Below are 14175 nucleotides of genomic sequence, written 5' to 3' on the forward strand. Positions count from 1 at the left end.
TTAGACACATTGGGATGTTATACCGAGAGGCAAAAGGAGAGGAAAACGGGAGATGATTACATATAAAATAGAGGATCCTGTAGATATATGCAGGTTTTATACCAAGTTGTTTGATGGAACCATCTACATATTTGTTCTTTTAAGGGTGCAGATAGGGTTGTAATGAAGCTTTCCCAAGAATCAAATAATGTCTTTGTATTTCTTTCTTTCTGAAAAGAAGCTTCCAACAAATCCATTCTCATTATAAATACGTTTTTCCTTAAATAAAGTCAACTTGGGGATGAATTCTGGATCCACATGTGGGGAATGCATTTCTAGATGTTGCTGGACTTAACATTAATATTATTTCCCTCCTTTAAAAATTCTCATGTTATACAGCAAAACTCCAAATATTGCCCTTTCAGGTGTAAAAGGGATATAGTTCACTAAATCTGTTTCCGCAAATCTCCACACCTGGATCTAGAAGTACCTTATAATCGGACAGTTCCAAAAACAGCTTCTCTACGTTTTTATGTGAAACATATATACAATTGTGAAATAAAATATATAGTAAATTAAAGCTCTAATTTACACATTTCAGCTAGTTTTCCTAAATTGAATTATGTTTTTAAAAAAATATATATATGTGATTGCCTAAAAGGTTAATTGAGAAAAAGAATGATCTAAAAGCAAATAGCAGTTAAAATTACATGTTGGTCTTTTTGTCATTGCCCAAGGTGTTTTCAAAATGTGACTGATGACAGATGATTAGTCACAGCTCAGAAAAATCTATAACGGAGTAATGGGGTTTTTAGAAGATTGGAGGAGAGAACAGTTTATACTTCTTTCCATTGTAGCATAGTAAAATTGCTGATAATTACACTGCCCATAGCACTGTTTAAAAAACTGCATCAGTATTACTTTTTTTGAATGGCCATCATAAAAGAATCACATATCCATGAAGGAGGAAACAAGATAGCATGAATTGACTTCATTTTAATGCAAATTATGTTCGACTGCTTTGTATCCATTAATGTCCTTTCAAGTAAGGTGTTTTTGTTTAGTTTTCTGTTATTCCTCGTTATTTATTCAAGGGCATAAATCATTCAATTCTGTTAAAAAAAAATAACTCATTGATATAACAAAACATGTAGGCAAAGATAATGGAAGTACCCAGCTTTGTTTTAGTCAAATGAAGCCATGAATTATACAAATAACAGTCCATTATTTCCCTTATGCATGCATTGCGCCCAGACAATATCTATTTCTGTACAAATACAAAGGAGAAATTAGAAAATAATTCCTTGTCTCACAAATATGTGGGCCCTCTTCCATCCATTTAAAAAAGTGCTAATCAACCCCCCCCCCCCCCCCTTCCCCCCTACTCATAAGTTCAGCATTGTATCTAGGCACTTCTTTATTTTACAAAAACTCCATTTACTGGAGTATCTTTGCCAAAGTTATCTTTTCCAAGATAACAGTTTCAAGGGCATACAGTACCACTACAGCCATAGAAGTCTGCTATTGGGTTGCATTTCGGCCCGGGAGCACTGGAAATACATTTTATAATATATATATATATATATATATATATATATATATATATATATATATATATGGTTGAAAAAGAGGGATAGGCTGCGCTTCCTCCAAATATATGAAGCAGCCAAATGCGAACCTGAGAGTGTATGGGGGACCCCTAAATTCCCAACAATGTTAGATACGTATAAAAATAGTCAGGTTCTGGGCACTTGTAAAGGAAAGATATATCAATTTAATATGGATAGGTCCACAATACGCTCCGGCTGGAACGAGACAGCTTAGATGTGTTAAACAATTAACATGCATCAATTGACACTGCCGAAAACAATGATAATGGTAAAAAACACTACAAACTCAGTGTGATTGCAAATATGGTTAGAGTGCACTTGCAGGCTACTAAAATATAAAATGACAATTGATATGAACCGCAAAAAGAAAATGTAAGGAAATATATTGTCCAGAGTTGTAAAATAAAAATGTTGGTGATGATGAAAAATGCAAGCAAAAATGAAATTGGTAGCCGTTACTCACATGAAGCAGGGATGTCTGGCTGTCTATAATGCAGACAGGCACTTAGTAGCGGTCCCAAAGTCTGTGCTGATGAGATTAGATATAACGTTGATTTCAATGATAAAAACCACCCAGCAGAATGCCAATTATTAAAACAAGAACGAAGAAGAAAGTTCTTCTAGTTCCTAAAAGGAAATCCTCTCCTTCTTGTTGAAAGAAAAAATGATCCCGCTCAAATAGCGTGTGCACGCTGCGGGATATCTCCGTGTTGAGATTAAATGTATAGATATCAAAATGCCTCCAATAATGGACAGGTACCCAGCAGAATATAGGTGGTGATGATCCAAATGTAGTCCTCCTAATCCCCAACGTAGTCTCTCTCTTTCTCATAAAGTTGAGGCTAAACAGGAGAAGCGGTAGTGCCGCTGCGGATGAGCGCATACACGCTATAGGCTGGTCTCGATGTGGATGTAGTCCTCCTAATCCCCAAACGTAGTCTCTCTCTTTCTCATAAAGTTGAGGCTAAACAGGGGAAGCGGTAGTGCCGCTGCGGATGAGCGCATACACGCTACAGACTGGTCTCCGATGTGGATGTCTGTATATGGTAATGTAAGATGCTAGCATGCTAGTAAGTTGAATAAAACTGAGTTGAGGGACAGTCACCAACGCGTTTCGCCCGGTGGCAATGGCCAGTGGGCTTCCTCAGGGATAGTAATGTCCAACTGGTCTTCCTAGCCAGTTTTTAAAGAGATCCGGATGTGCCAATCAGCCAAGAGGCAATAGAGTAATTAAGTAATTAGCGAATAAATATGAGTACTGGTGATTGCACAACAATCCAACAGGCATGATGGAAAAAAACAAAAGAAAACAATAGTGCACTAGTTGCAAAACAAAAAAGAGCTTGTTTGAACATATATAGAAAAATATATATAAATAGATCTGGTTGCATAAATATTAATGGGTGATGTACATGGTATATATATGAAATGAACAAAAATAAATAAATAAATAAAAATAAAAATAAATATAAAAATAAAATAAAAAATAAAAATAAATAAAAAATATAAAAATAAAAATAGAAATAAAAAAATAAATAAAATAAAAATAAATAAATAAAAATAATTAAAAAAATGAAAATAAAAATAAAAATAAGTATAAGTATAAAAATAAAGTGGGAATATGGTATAGCTGGCATATTATTCCCATTGTATCAATGTGTATAAGGACAAATATAGTGGATACATTATGAGTGGAGAAAATAACCCAGGTCAAAATCCACATTCAATCCTTTTGGGATCAGGGTTTTAAGATTAAAAATCCATCTCGCCTCTTCTTTTGAAATGAGGGAAATGAAATCTCCACCTCTCCAAGGTTTATGAACTTTACATATTCCTAAAAACTGAAGTTTAGTGTGGTCGTGGTTATGATGTTTAAGAAAATGAGATGATACGGTATGATTATCTAACTGATTGGTGATGTTGCGAAGGTGCTCTGAAATTCTAACATGAAGTTTCCGGATAGTACGCCCTACATATTGTAGTCCACACGGGCACTCCAACAGATAAACCACACCCATAGTATCACAGGTGATTTTGGTTTTGATCTGTAAGGAGTCACCTGTGGTATGAGAGTGGAAGTTGGTGATGGGCTTTGTTCCCTGATGATTAATAGTTTTGCAAGCATGGCACCTATTGCAATAATAAAAGCCCCCACTTTTCTCTTCCAGCCAACTCTGTTGGCATTTTTCTGCAGTTGTTTTTGGAATGCAGCACTTGACGAGCTTAGTGTTAAGCGAATCTGATTTTCTATAAATGATCCTTGGATGTCCGGGAAGGATGTCCTTCAGATGCTCATCCATGCGTAATATGTGCCAATGCTTCCTTACAATTCTTTCAAGTTCTTTATGATTGGAATTGTATTTTGTGATGAGGGCCGGTGGTAAAGGATTTGAAATGTCCTTATTTACTTTTGATGGAAGTAAGGTAGCTCTGTCCGTGTCTCTAACTTGTTCGAATGCTTTATGTATTTCAACATCATTATACTCTCTTTCAAGGAATCTAGTCTTCAAAACCTCAGATTGTTCCTCATATAGTGCCAGATTAGAGCAATTCCGTCTGATTCGAGAGAACTGTCCTTTTGGTATATTAGTAAGCCATCTCTTCAAATGTCCACTAGATGCTGGGATGTACGAATTACAATCCACAGGTTTCAGATAAGTTTTAGTTTGTATACAATTGTCGACGATGGAAATGTCCAAATCTAAAAACTCAACTCTGGTATCACTAAACTGAGCGGTAAATTTGAGGTTGAGATCGTTCGTATTTAGATATTTAAGAAATTCTTGGAGTGTGTCCACATTACCGGTCCATATACATAGCATATCGTCTATGTATCTGTACCATCCAAGAATGTGTGAACTATATGGGTTGTTATGCTAAATGGTAAGAGAGTATAATGATGTTGAAATACATAAAGCATTCGAACAAGTTAGAGACACGGACAGAGCTACCTTACTTCCATCAAAAGTAAATAAGGACATTTCAAATCCTTTACCACCGGCCCTCATCACAAAATACAATTCCAATCATAAAGAACTTGAAAGAATTGTAAGGAAGCATTGGCACATATTACGCATGGATGAGCATCTGAAGGACATCCTTCCCGGACATCCAAGGATCATTTATAGAAAATCAGATTCGCTTAACACTAAGCTTGTCAAGTGCTGCATTCCAAAAACAACTGCAGAAAAATGCCAACAGAGTTGGCTGGAAGAGAAAAGTGGGGGCTTTTATTATTGCAATAGGTGCCATGCTTGCAAAACTATTAAACATAAGGGAACAAAGCCCATCACCAACTTCCACTCTCATACCACAGGTGACTCCTTTCAGATCAAAACCAAAATCACCTGTGATACTATGGGTGTGGTTTATCTGTTGGAGTGCCCGTGTGGACTACAATATGTAGGGCGTACTATCCGGAAACTTCATGTTAGAATTTCAGAGCACCTTCGCAACATCACCAATCAGTTAGATAATCATACCGTATCATCTCATTTTCTTAAACATCATAACCACGACCACACTAAACTTCAGTTTTTAGGAATATGTAAAGTTCATAAACCTTGGAGAGCTGGAGATTTCATTTCCCTCATTTCAAAAGAAGAGGCGAGATGGATTTTTAATCTTAAAACCCTGATCCCAAAAGGATTAAATGTGGATTTTGACCTGGGTTATTTTCTCTACTCATAATGTATCCACTATATTTGTCCTTATACACATTGATACAATGGGAATAATATGCCAGCTATACCATATTCCCACTTTATTTTTATTTTTATACTTGTTTTTACTTTCATTTTTTTAATTATTATTATTTATTCATTTATTTTTATTTTATTTATTTTTTTATTTATTTATTTTATTTTTATATTATTTTTTATTTATTTTTTATATATTTTTTATTTATTTTTATTTTATTTTTATATTTATTTATTTTTATTTTTATTTATTTATTTTTGTTCATTTCATATATATATCATGTACATCATCCATTAATATTTATGCAACCAGATCTATTTATATATATTTTTCTATATATGTTCAAACAAGCTCTTTTTTGTTTTGCAACTAGTGCACTATTGTTTTCTTTTGTTTTTTCCATCATGCCTGTTGGATTGTTGTGCAATCACCAGTACTCATATTTATTCGCTAATTACTTAATTACTCTATTGCCTCTTGGCTGATTGGCACATCCGGATCTCTTTAAAAACTGGCTAGGAAGACCAGTTGGACATTACTAGCCCTGAGGAAGCCCACTGGCCATTGCCACCGGGTGAAACGCGTTGGGGACTGTCCCTCAACTCAGTTTTATTCAACTTACTAACATGCTAGCATCTTACTGTCACTCACCGGACTGTGAGTGCTTCTTCCCGGACTATTAGGAACCGTGGACGTCCTCTATCCTGAGGGACTGCGCATGCGCAGCCCTTTCCAAACCTTCAGTGTATGTTCCTTTAACTTAATTGGCAGATCAGGCAACCTCCCTATATTAAGCACCTGTGGTCAACACCACGTTGCCTGATCTTGGAGTCTCATTCCCCATGAGTCTCTGAAGGTGTTCCTGTGTTTCCTTGTTCATTCAGCCCTGCTGATTCCTGTGGTTTCCAAACCACTTCTACCTCTGTGGTTTCCAAACCACTTCTGCTACTGTGGTTCCCATACCACTTCTACCGTCTACTATATCATCGTGACTGTGAGCTGATTCCTATCCGCTGCCTCCGTGCACTACAGTCTTCTAATCACTTCAACTCTACCATGTATCATTGGGACTGTTAGCTGATGCCTATCCGCTGCCTCCGTGCATTACAGGCTTCAACCACATCCACTCACCTGTTCATGATTGTGACTGCCAGCTGATTCCTATCCGCTGCCTCCGTGCACTACAGGCTTCAACCTGCAACTCGTCTGTGTTTCATCATCGTGACTGCTAGCTGATTCCTATCCGCTGCCTCCGTGCACTACAGTCTTCAACCTGCAACCCGTCTGTGTTTCATCGTGACTGTTTAGCTGATTCCTATCCGCTGCCTCTGTGCGCTTCAGTCTTCAGTCCTTGTCTACTCTACCGTGTTTCCTTGAGTCTGCTGCCACTATTGCTACCCGCTACTCTCCGTGATCATCTGTTCCAGTTCAACTCTGCTCCGGTGTCCCATCGTTACTGCACCTGCTGGTTGCTATTGGTTACCTCCGTGTTCCCGCAGAGACCCGCTGCTGTTACTTCTCAGCGCTACTCATCCATCTACTGCTGATCCGCTCTCCACGCCTTCCTGTGTTCCCTGCTGGTCTACCTACCTGTGCGCTGCACCTGCTAGACCCCTGCTTCACCCATCCAGGGACTTGTATCCTGCTGGCCTCCTGCCCTTCAGGTATCTCTGCACTCCTGTCTGACTGCCTTCTCCTGAACCACGGTATGCATACTTCCCATTGACTGTGCTGTGTATTGCATACCTTGCTGGACTGTGTTGGTTCTCCTCTGGAGTGTACTATCCGCTGAGTCTATTGCCATCATTGACTGTGTTGGTTCTCCTCTGGAGTGTACTATCTGCTGACTCTACTGCCATCATTGACTGTGTTATCTCATGCCGGATTACTTCAAGAGACTTTCTATATTGGCAGTGTTGTTCAGTCATTTATACATTTATATTGTGCATATTACTGTGGATCAAAGTCAAGGTGCCCGTGTATATATTGTGTTGCAGTCTCTCCCCGTGCACCTCCTCACATATATATTCAGTAGTACAACTTGCTAGTGGCAGACCACTGACTCCTGTTTACAGTTTCACCTGTTCCAGTATCCTCTCACATAGCAGTGGTACAACTTGCTAACGCAGACCACTGACTCCCCGGATACCTCCACTTGGATTCCATTCCTTCACTCAGACAGCGGTACAACTTGCTATCCGCAGACCGCTGACTCTCATCACCTCCTCGTTTCTGTTGGACATTCCTCCTCACTATAGCAGTGGTACAACTTGCTACCGCAGACCACTGACTACCTTCACGTGTCCTTTGTCCATACAGTTCCTCGTGTATTACTACCTCCATATTGCCAGTGCTGCTAGTCATAGACTTTCCTGAGCATCTCATCATCTGCTATTTCCTGTTCCGTGATCACCCTGCTACCAGAGTACCATATTACCACCTATACTGCTCTGGTAAGCCTATCACCTGGTGATCCCTGGGTAAAGACTCCTAGTGCCCGTGACAGTAAGATCAGGCCATGACAGACCCAGATACGGAACCTACTGCTAAAGAGATGCTGCAGCATCTGGTCAGCCGTGTGGAGCAACAGGATGCTCGCCAACAGCTGTTACTTCAATGTTACCAATCGTTAACCTCCCAAGGAACATCTGGACAGACTGTTACAGCTAGTATTGAAGCTCCTGTGCTTTCCTCCGTTTCCCCAGTGCCATCCCAGGTGTCTACAGCTCCTACGCTTCACCTGCCTACTCCGTCAAAATATGACGGGGACCCCAAAACTTGTAGAGGTTTCCTTAACCAATGTTCAGTCCATTTTGAACTCCAACCTCAAAATTTTTCTACCCATCGTTCCAGAGTGGCCTATCTTATCTCATTGTTTTCTGGACAAGCCCTGGCTTGGGCCTCCCCTCTGTGGGAAAGAAACGATCCAATTCTACAAGATAGTGCCAAATTCATTTCCACGTTCCGAAGTGTGTTCGATGAACCAGGTCGTGTGACCTCCGCTGCTTCCAGCATTCTTCGTTTGCGACAAGGCTCCCATACAGTAGGACAGTATGTCATTCAATTTAGGATCTTAGCCTCTGAACTTCAGTGGAACACTGAAGCATTAGTTGCCGCCTTCTGGCAGGGGCTCTCCGATAAAATTAAAGATGCACTGACTACCCAAGAGCTTCCTTCGTCACTAGAAGATTTGATCTCTCTTTGCCATCGTGTAGACATGAGATTTCGTGAAAGAGAATCTGAGAAAACAACTTCTGCTAAAGCACCTCTTCGTTTAAACCCTCAATTTCGTCCAGTTTCACCTTCTGTGATTCCCATGGAGATAGGACGTTCCAAATTATCTTTAGAAGAGAGGAAACGAAGAGTAAAGAATAGACTCTGTATCTATTGTGCTGATTCCACACATATGCTCAGTTCTTGCCCTAAGAAATCGGGAAATGCCAGGCCCTAACTAGTTCTGGAGAGGTGAAGTTAGGGTCCCTGGAGTCCTCTCCATTGTCTATGAAATCTAAAGTCTGCGCTTTCGATGTTACGATTTCCTTTGCTACCAAATCCTTTGAGTCACAGGCATTGATTGATTCCGGAGCAGCAGGAAATTTCATTTCTAAATCACTAGTGAATCAATGGTCCCTACCAGTGATCACTTTAAAAACACCCATTACTGTGACGGCTATAGATGGATCACGTCTCATCAATGGTCTCATCACCCAGAGTACGTCTCCAGTAACCCTTCAGATTGGTGTACTACACCATGAAGAAATTTCGTTTTTAATTCTTCCTGTTACGACAAGTCCGATTGTCTTAGGCCTTCCATGGCTTCAATGTCACTCTCCCCAGATTGACTGGCGCACCCCTCAAGTTACGTCTTGGGGGCCTGAATGTCACCATCGTTGTCTCTCTCAAGTTATTCCTCTTAAAGTACAGCAATCTTCCATCTCATCGTCCTCCCCGGGACTCCCTCCTCAGTATGCTTCATTTGCCGATGTGTTTGATAAAGCTCAGTCTGAACGTCTTCCTCCTCATCGTTCTTGGGATTGTCCGATCGACCTTCTACCTGGCAAGACTCCTCCCAGGGGTCGGGTCTATCCTCTCTCGTTACCTGAAACTCAAGCCACATCTGAGTACATACAGGAGAATCTCCAGCGTGGGTTCATTCGACCTTCCACCTCTCCCGCTGGAGCTGGGTTCTTCTTCGTCAAAAAGAAGGATGGATCATTACGCCCTTGTATAGATTTTCGTGGACTCAACGCCATTACTATCAAGAATCGGTATCCCATTCCGCTGATCACTGAGCTATTTGATCGCATCAAGGGAGCTCGGATATTTACTAAGTTGGATCTTCGTGGTGCCTACAATTTAATTAGAATCCGTTCCGGTGACGAATGGAAGACCGCGTTTAACACCAGAGATGGGCATTACGAATATTTAGTAATGCCCTTCGGGCTGTGTAATGCCCCCGCGGTTTTCCAGGGTTTCATCAATGAGATCTTTCGGGACTTATTATATGTATGTGTCGTTGTCTACCTGGACGACATATTGATCTTCTCACAGGACCTGCCTTCTCATCACCAACAGGTGGCAGAGGTCCTCTCCAGACTACGGAAAAACTCATTGTTCTGTAAATTGGAAAAATGTTCATTCGAGTTACCCCAGATTCCATTCTTGGGGTATATAGTTTCCGGAGTTGGCCTGAAGATGGATCCAGACAAAGTAAATGCTGTACTACATTGGCCTCAGCCAACTACTCTTCGTGCCATCCAGCGTTTTTTAGGTTTTGCCAATTACTATAGACGCTTCATTCAAGACTTCTCATCCATTGCATCTCCCATTGTGGCCTTAACTCGGAAAGGGGCTAATACTAAGCAATGGTCATCTGAGGCTCTCCAAGCCTTTCAAATCCTCAAAGAGTCCTTCTCGTCTGCTCCCATTCTGCGACAACCTGATGTGACACTCCCCTTCTTCCTAGAAGTAGATGCCTCTAATGTGGGCTTAGGAGCTATTCTCTCCCAACGCTCGGAGCAACAAAAATTACATCCTTGTGCCTTCTACTCTCGGGGTCTTCTGCCCGCAGAGAAAAACTATACTATCGGGGACAAGGAGTTGCTGGCCATCAAAGCTGCATTAGAGGAATGGAGATACTTGTTGGAAGGAGCTCGCCATCCTGTGACGATCTTCACGGATCATAAGAACTTGTCATATTTGCAATCTGCTCAATGCTTGAACCCTCGTCAAGCAAGATGGTCTCTTTTCTTTTCCCGTTTTGAATTAATTATAACCTTCAAACCAGCTGCTAAGAACAAGAAAGCTGACGCTCTATCTCGAGCTTTTGTGACGTCCTCTGATGTAGAAGAGGTTCCCAACCATGCTATTCTAGACCCCAAATGTATTTCTCTGGCTGCGTCATCCACCAAAATGCTACCATTTGGGAAGACCCTCGTGCCTCCTACTCTGAGGAGGAAAATCCTTTCGTGGTTCCATGCCTCTCGTTTTTCTGGACACGCCGGTGAACATAAGACCTTTGAGATTCTCTCTCGTAGTTACTGGTGGCCTTCAATGAGGAGAGACGTCAAAGAGTTTATTGCTTCCTGTGATTTATGTTCTCAGTTCAAATCCTCCCGCAGAACTCCAGCAGGGTTGCTGCGACCACTACCCATTCCGTCCAAGCCTTGGACCCATATTAGTATGGATTTCGTTACTGATTTGCCACCAAGTAAGAATCACAATACTATTTGGGTAGTGGTAGACAGATTTTCGAAGATGGCTCATTTCGTCCCTCTGTCCGGTTTACCTTCCTCGTCTACTCTGGCTGAACATTTCATTAAAGAAATCTTCCGCATCCATGGATGTCCGTCTGAGATTGTGTCAGATAGAGGAGTACAATTCGTTTCCAGATTCTGGCGGGCCCTTTGTAAAACCTTGGGCATACGATTAGCACTCTCATCGTCTTACCATCCGCAATCTAACGGACAAACGGAACGAGTCAATCAAGATCTTGAGACTTTTATTAGGATGTTCTCTTCAGCCAACCAAGACAACTGGGTAGAATTGCTCCCTTGGGCTGAATTCGCCCATAACAACATGTACCATGAGTCATCATCCAAAACTCCATTCTTTGTGGTCTACGGTCACCATCCGTCTTTTCCGGAATTTCCTGCCCTCCCGCCCACCCAAGTTCCTGCTGTGGAGACTGCTTGTCAGACCTTCAAAAATATCTGGTCTCAGGTCAAAACCTGTTTAAAGAAGACATCTAACAAATATAAGTCTTTCGCAGATAAGAAGAGGCGGGCTATTCCACCACTAAAAATTGGAGATCGTGTCTGGTTATCTACCAAAAATATTCGTTTGAAGGTTCCATCTATGAAATTCGCCCCTCGTTTTATTGGTCCATATAGGATCATTCAAGTTATCAATCCAGTATGTGTTAAACTTCTTCTTCCTAAGAATCTTCGGATTTCCAATGCCTTCCATGTGTCCTTACTCAAACCTCTTATTATCAATCGTTTCTCGACTCCTCCCTCAGCACCGCAGCCAGTTCAAGTTCATCAGGAGGAGGATTTCGAGATTACTGAGGTATTGGATGCAAAAATTTCGCGAGGAGTCCTCCGTTTCCTCGTTCATTGGAAGGGCTTTGGTCCTGAAGAGCGTTCATGGATCAAAGCTGAAGATCTTAATGCTCCTGCCCTTCTGAAGAAGTTTTATTCCAAAAATCCGGACAAGCCCGGTTCCAGGCGTTCTGTGCCCACCTTTAAAAGGGGGGGTACTGTCACTCACCGGACTGTGAGTGCTTCTTCCCGGACTATTAGGAACCGTGGACGTCCTCTATCCTGAGGGACTGCGCATGCGCAGCCCTTTCCAAACCTTCAGTGTATGTTCCTTTAACTTAATTGGCAGATCAGGCAACCTCCCTATATTAAGCACCTGTGGTCAACACCACGTTGCCTGATCTTGGAGTCTCATTCCCCATGAGTCTCTGAAGGTGTTCCTGTGTTTCCTTGTTCATTCAGCCCTGCTGATTCCTGTGGTTTCCAAACCACTTCTACCTCTGTGGTTTCCAAACCACTTCTGCTACTGTGGTTCCCATACCACTTCTACCGTCTACTATATCATCGTGACTGTGAGCTGATTCCTATCCGCTGCCTCCGTGCACTACAGTCTTCTAATCACTTCAACTCTACCATGTATTATTGGGACTGTTAGCTGATGCCTATCCGCTGCCTCCGTGCATTACAGGCTTCAACCACATCCACTCACCTGTTCATGATTGTGACTGCCAGCTGATTCCTATCCGCTGCCTCCGTGCACTACAGGCTTCAACCTGCAACTCGTCTGTTTCATCATCGTGACTGCTAGCTGATTCCTATCCGCTGCCTCCGTGCACTACAGTCTTCAACCTGCAACCCGTCTGTGTTTCATCGTGACTGTTTAGCTGATTCCTATCCGCTGCCTCTGTGCGCTTCAGTCTTCAGTCCTTGTCTACTCTACCGTGTTTCCTTGAGTCTGCTGCCACTATTGCTACCCGCTACTCTCCGTGATCATCTGTTCCAGTTCAACTCTGCTCCGGTGTCCCATCGTTACTGCACCTGCTGGTTGCTATTGGTTACCTCCGTGTTCCCGCAGAGACCCGCTGCTGTTACTTCTCAGCGCTACTCATCCATCTACTGCTGATCCGCTCTCCACGCCTTCCTGTGTTCCCTGCTGGTCTACCTACCTGTGCGCTGCACCTGCTAGACCCCTGCTTCACCCATCCAGGGACTTGTATCCTGCTGGCCTCCTGCCCTTCAGGTATCTCTGCACTCCTGTCTGACTGCCTTCTCCTGAACCACGGTATGCATACTTCCCATTGACTGTGCTGTGTATTGCATACCTTGCTGGACTGTGTTGGTTCTCCTCTGGAGTGTACTATCCGCTGAGTCTATTGCCATCATTGACTGTGTTGGTTCTCCTCTGGAGTGTACTATCTGCTGACTCTACTGCCATCATTGACTGTGTTATCTCATGCCGGATTACTTCAAGAGACTTTCTATATTGGCAGTGTTGTTCAGTCATTTATACATTTATATTGTGCATATTACTGTGGATCAAAGTCAAGGTGCCCGTGTATATATTGTGTTGCAGTCTCTCCCCGTGCACCTCCTCACATATATATTCAGTAGTACAACTTGCTAGTGGCAGACCACTGACTCCTGTTTACAGTTTCACCTGTTCCAGTATCCTCTCACATAGCAGTGGTACAACTTGCTAACGCAGACCACTGACTCCCCGGATACCTCCACTTGGATTCCATTCCTTCACTCAGACAGCGGTACAACTTGCTATCCGCAGACCGCTGACTCTCATCACCTCCTCGTTTCTGTTGGACATTCCTCCTCACTATAGCAGTGGTACAACTTGCTACCGCAGACCACTGACTACCTTCACGTGTCCTTTGTCCATACAGTTCCTCGTGTATTACTACCTCCATATTGCCAGTGCTGCTAGTCATAGACTTTCCTGAGCATCTCATCATCTGCTATTTCCTGTTCCGTGATCACCCTGCTACCAGAGTACCATATTACCACCTATACTGCTCTGGTAAGCCTATCACCTGGTGATCCCTGGGTAAAGACTCCTAGTGCCCGTGACACTTACATTACCATATACAGACATCCAGATCGGAAACCAGCCTGTAGCGTGTATGCGCTCATCCGCAGCGGCACTACCGCTTCCCCTGTTTAGCCTCAACTTTATGAGAAAGAGAGAGACTACGTTTGGGGATTAGGAGGACTACATCCACATCGGAGACCAGCCTGTAGCGTGTATGCGCTCATCCGCAGCGGCACTACCGCTTCCCCTGTTTAGCCTCAACTTTATGAGAAAGAGAGAGACTACGTTGGGGATTAGGAGGACT

This window comes from Mixophyes fleayi, chromosome 1 (genome assembly GCF_038048845.1).
Source record: "Mixophyes fleayi isolate aMixFle1 chromosome 1, aMixFle1.hap1, whole genome shotgun sequence".
Lineage (NCBI taxonomy): Eukaryota > Metazoa > Chordata > Amphibia > Anura > Limnodynastidae > Mixophyes > Mixophyes fleayi.